The sequence below is a fragment of the Meriones unguiculatus genome, chromosome 10 (genome assembly GCF_030254825.1).
Source record: "Meriones unguiculatus strain TT.TT164.6M chromosome 10, Bangor_MerUng_6.1, whole genome shotgun sequence".
Classification (NCBI taxonomy): Eukaryota; Metazoa; Chordata; class Mammalia; order Rodentia; family Muridae; genus Meriones; species Meriones unguiculatus.
The window spans coordinates 66,272,146-66,277,649 of NC_083358.1; positions in this window are offsets into that span (position 1 = coordinate 66,272,146).

A 5,504-nucleotide genomic window follows, 5' to 3' on the forward strand; every position below is an offset into this window, starting at 1 on the left:
TTCTTGCCACCCTTTATCCACCAGCAACAGGATTACTTGCACTTTGTTTTACCTACTGGGAACAGAGCATGTAGTCTAGAAGACTCTATAAAATCTCCTCGTCAGTATACAATGTTCTGACCCTGGGATTCACCTTTGAAACATTGGCCACTTCTGTCTTCCTCAAATTCTCCTTTCCATTTTATTGATTTCACAGTTGCCTCTCGGGACCTTAAAGTTAATAATTTTCACAACATATTGAAGACTTTCTTTGATTAAATCAATTAGAGATACAGAGACACATGCACACAAATATACAGAGAGAGAAAAAGAGAGAGAGAGAGAGAGAGAGCAGAGGGTAGGCTAGCTGAACATGTTTACATTGTGTAAAGTAAACCATTAAGAAGGGAAGATTATGAGTCCATAACTCCAGAGGTATGAAGCTGTCACCATTTGTGACACTTTTCTTATCTCTCAGGAACTTATAGTCCTGATTTAAAGGCATTGGAAGCTAATTAAATAAATTTTTCCTAAATAGACATTCTAACTTGAAGTCAACCGATGAGTGAATTTTATTTTACCTGCCCAATGTCTTCAAATGAAGTCCTATATCACTGTTTAGTTAAATAACTGGAAACTGCATCCCAGTTAAAACAGCACACTGAACATCATCACTGTCACCTATTTAGAAATGGGTTTCCAAAGTCATCACAGACATGTTAAGACCATGTCAGTCATCTTACACTTTATTTCTGTAACTTGCATCATTTTTTTCGCAGCATATGTCACAAGCTAAAATTATGAACTAATGTTAACACATAGCACTCCTCTCCCCCACAAAATGACTTTTTCTCATTCATAAATGTACTCACTCAAGATTCTTGGAAAATGGATCAAAATATTAATGAACTAATGAAGTGACTTGCTTAAGTGTACTGGGTGGTGGTCTTCAGGTTGGAATATAAATATGATTTAGAAATATTTTCTCAGTCATTGACAGAAAGTACGATCAGAACTTTTACAAAGGACATGGTAAGAAGGGAGTTGGAGGATGCCATTGTACCAACCCAAAGTGTAAAGAAAAGACTGGTCAAGAATGACAACAGCAGCATCAGACTAACCTAAGCTACATAGGAAGTCTGTATACAAAAACAAGTGGGGAATTCCATGACATGTTATCAAGTTCTAGCATTGCAACACAAATAAATGAGAAGATACATGGTGGGAAACACAATCAAACAATAAGTCAGGTAAGAAAGTGTGTACCTCTACTCCCAAAGATGCAGGAGGCCAAGGCTCACATTTCTAAGTGTGCCCTGGCAACTTAGTGATCCTGTCTTAGATTCAATTTTTTTCCTTTTTATTTATTTATTTTTTTATTCATTACAATTTTTTCACTTTGCATCCCAGCTCCCCTCCCAGCCCCACTCTTCTTTCCTCTTCTCCTCCTATGCCCCTCCCCAAGTCCACTGATAAGGGAGATCCTCCTCCCCTTCCATCTGACCCTAGCCTATCAGGTCTCATCAGGACTGGCTGCATTGTTTTCTTCCGTGGCCTGGTAAGGCTGTTCCCCCTCAGGGGGAGGTGATCAGAGAACCAGTCAGTGAGTTCATATCAGAGACAGCCCCTGTTCCCCTTACTAGGGTACCCACTTGGATACTGAGCTGCCATGGGCTACATCTGAGCAGGGGTTCTAGGTTATCTCCATGCATGGTACTTCGTTGGAGTATCAGTCTCAGAAAAGACTCCCGGATCCAGAATTTTGTATCGGTTGTTCTCCTTGTGGAGCTCCTGTCCTCTTCAGGTCCTTCTATCTTCCTCTTCTTTCATAAGATTCCCTGCACTCTGCTCTAAGTTTTGCTATGAGGCTCAGCATCTGCTTTGATACCTTGATTAGTAGAGTCTTTCAGAGGCCCTCTGTGGTAGGCTTCTGTCCTGTCCTTTTACCTCTTTTTTTCTCCCTTTTCTGATGTCTGTCCCATTTGCCTTTCTGAGTGAGGATTGATCATCTTAACCAGAGTCCTTCTTCTTACTTAGCTTCTCCAGGTGTACAGATTTTAGTATGTTTATCTTATATTATCTGTCTAATATCCACTTATGAGTGAGTATATACCATGTGTGTCTTTCTGCTTCTGGGATACCTCACTCAGGATGACCTTTGCTAGTTCCTACCATTTTTCCTGCAAATTTCATGATTTCTTGTGGGGTTTTTTTTATTAATTATTTTTATTTTTATGTTTGAGAATATAGCCAAATGGTAGACTGTTTGCCTAACATGTCCAATGGTTTCATTCTCGGTATGAGAAATAACATGTGAACCATCATTCTGTCAATACATTTTATGCTCCCCAGTCTTCTGTGCCAGAAAATGGCCATCAGTTTTGAAAAGAGTGAATTGAACAGCACCTTGCCTAGGCTGAGGCCAATGTAACAACAACACTCTCTGATGTAGCAAGCATGACTTGAGAGGCATAGAGGACCCAAAAACATGGCTTCTGCATTTTATTTAAATAAAGAAAGTAACAAATCCATTTACTACATTTGTCTTTCCACATGAGCTCTACCCAAACTATTGTTGTTGTGGGAAGCTAGAGTGTAGAAAATGCAAACCCAAAGTAAAGAAAACACACAAATTTTGAGTCCCTTGCAAGAATAGCTGCAGATATGCTGGATTCAGGTAATATGTCCACTGACTATCTAGATGAATAGGGGGGTGAATATTAACAAAGAACGCAATGAAGGCATTTGAGAAGTTATTCTCTCTCTCTCTCTCTCTCTCTCTCTCTCTCTCTCTCAACAGTATCTTATTTAGGAAATGAAGATGAAGGCTATAAACTACTGCACACAGCCCAAATATTAATATTCCTTCTCTTCTCTCTCATCAGGAGGATCCAGCAGTTTGATAGTTTTTCTCCGAGGAAAAATATATTAGGCAACAAATGGCATATTTAATTATATTCAATGTGGAGAATGGGCGACAGTAAGAAAACTTTATGGGGAACTATCAGCATACAGATATTCTAGGTAGGACAAATATTGAGGATCCAGGATGACTGACTTTCATGTTGTAGCATTTTTCATTGGAATCCTATGAGCATCAAGGTTCAGGGCAAAGCTTTTATCAGTAGCTGTCCAAAGACAAATGATGGGTCTAGAGCAGTGGTTCTCAAACTATGGGTCTTGACTCCACTGGGAGTTGAAAGACCCATTCATACTTGTAGCCTAAGATGATTAGAAAACAAATATTTACACAACAATTCATAATGGTAGTAAAATCACAATTAGGAAGCAGCAACAAAAATAATTTTATGGTTAAGGGTCACCGAAACATGAGGAACTGTATTAAAGGGCCACAGCCCACTTCTCGAGAGGGAGGGTTCATAAAGTGTTACATTTACTGCGATGTTTTCATGAATTTGAATGTGATAATAACTTTTGAGAATAATTATTAATTTATTTTAAATTACTGGATATGGTGGTTTGAATGAAAATGTCCACCATAGGCCCATAGGGAGTGCACTATTAGGAGGAGTGGCCTCCTTGCAGTAGGAAGTGTGTCCCTAGGGGTTGGGCTTCAGGTTTCAGAAAATCGAGCCAGGTGCTGTGTTTCTCTCTCTTCCTGTAACCTTTGGGTCTGGGTGGAGAACTCTCAGCTACCTCTCCAATAGCATGTCTACCTTCATGCCACCATCTTTCCTGCCATAGTGATAATGGAGTAAAGCCTCTGAACTGTAAGACAGCCTCAATTAAATGTTTTCTTTTCTAAGAGTTGCCTTGGTCATGCTGCCCTTTGCAGTAAAGACATCCTAAGACACTGGGGTTATAACACCTGTGCTGGATTGGTATGAGTAGGCTGTGGCCTCAAAGAAGTTGCAATTGGATAGTTTTGCCATGAGCTCTGCAATTCCTGGAACCAACCTAAAAAATTTCACGGCCAGGGAGGCTGTCCTTGCCTTGCATATGTGAGGCTGTATATTAGAAATTGAGTAAGAAATCTTCAAGAGTGAACCTCTCTGAGAATGACTCATTTGCAATATGTAAAAGGGTCATTTGCCTGCTCTTAAGACAGACATTCAGTGCTAAGCTCCTTTGCATACACTACCATGACTTACTGCACTGAGTAGTAAGTGAAACAGCTCTGACAACATAAACTAAATGTGTGGATTGATGTGTTATGCATGTCAGCTCATCTCTTCATTCAGATACCCAGTATTCCACCATATTAATAACTTTCATTCTTTTATTTACAAAATAGTACATATTATGCTACTTTAATCATATGAAGGAAGAAACATGATCTGAAAAAACAAAGTTCTTTGAACGCTTCAAGTAGAAGAGACAGAAAGACAACCTAAGTTGGCCCTAAACATGGTTTCTATCAGCTTATTCCAATGTCTTCAATGTATTTCATAGAACCATCTTCTTGTTAACAGCATCAGTCAATTGATAAGTGTACATGTAGTCCTTCATCATTGGTGTCTAACCTGTGGTAAAATGCATCATGTCTGCTTCTTGTAGGTTCTATGTTGTAGCTGTTTCCTCTAAGCTGAAATGTGTAGCTGTTTCTTCTGAACTGAAATGTTCTATTAAGGCTCTGAAAGTATTCAAAACATGTGAGTCACCAGGAGCTCCTGAAACACTCGTAATCGCAGGGTCTCATTTCCAGCACATATAAAGATAATAATTAATAATAATAATAATAATAATAATAAATTGCCTTAGAGAGGAGACTCTCAGACTGACTGAGCTGCTTGCAAGTTGTGCCGGAGCCCCAAATATGCAGCTTTCCTGAGCTCTCTCCAATTTCAGTGATGTAGCTGACCTTAGCTTATCTGTGCTCCTGTAACTAATCATCATTTATACTGCTGTAAGTGAACCTCAAAAAAAGAAAGAAAGAAAAAAAGAAAAAGAAAGAAAGAAAGAAAGAAAGAAAGAAAGAAAGAAAGAAAGAAAGAAAGAAAGAAAGAAAGAAAGAAAGAAACCACTGATTGACGAGGCTAGACTTCGGTGGAATCATGTCTCTGATTGATCTGTCCTTTGTTTCTTCAAGTCTTTCCAAAAAAAGTCACACAACATTCAAGTATACATAGGGCTTATTAAAAATTTTGTTTTTATAGAAAAAGAAGGAAATGAAAGAGAATAAGGCAAGGGAATGATTCAAACTTATGTTAAAAATATTTAAAAATTATCACCTTACTTCTCTAGCTGATCATCCTCACTTATGTTTCACTGTCTAAATAGAATTGGCTGTAAGGGAATGCCCACTCTCAGAGACCCAAACACACTTCCATTGTTCCATTGTGTTGGTACTGATTCTGTGGCTGTTAACCTTATTGTGCACATACTACACCTCATATTCCTAGCTAGTAAGGTCTGGGCATCTTTCACAATAATGTCACATTCTCAGTCTATATGAGATAGACTGTCATCACAGCATTGGCCTCAGTCTGGAAAACCAATTATTTTATACACTTCTCAGAGATATGAAGGGTAATTAATGGTGGTGTTTAAACAGTGATATGTAC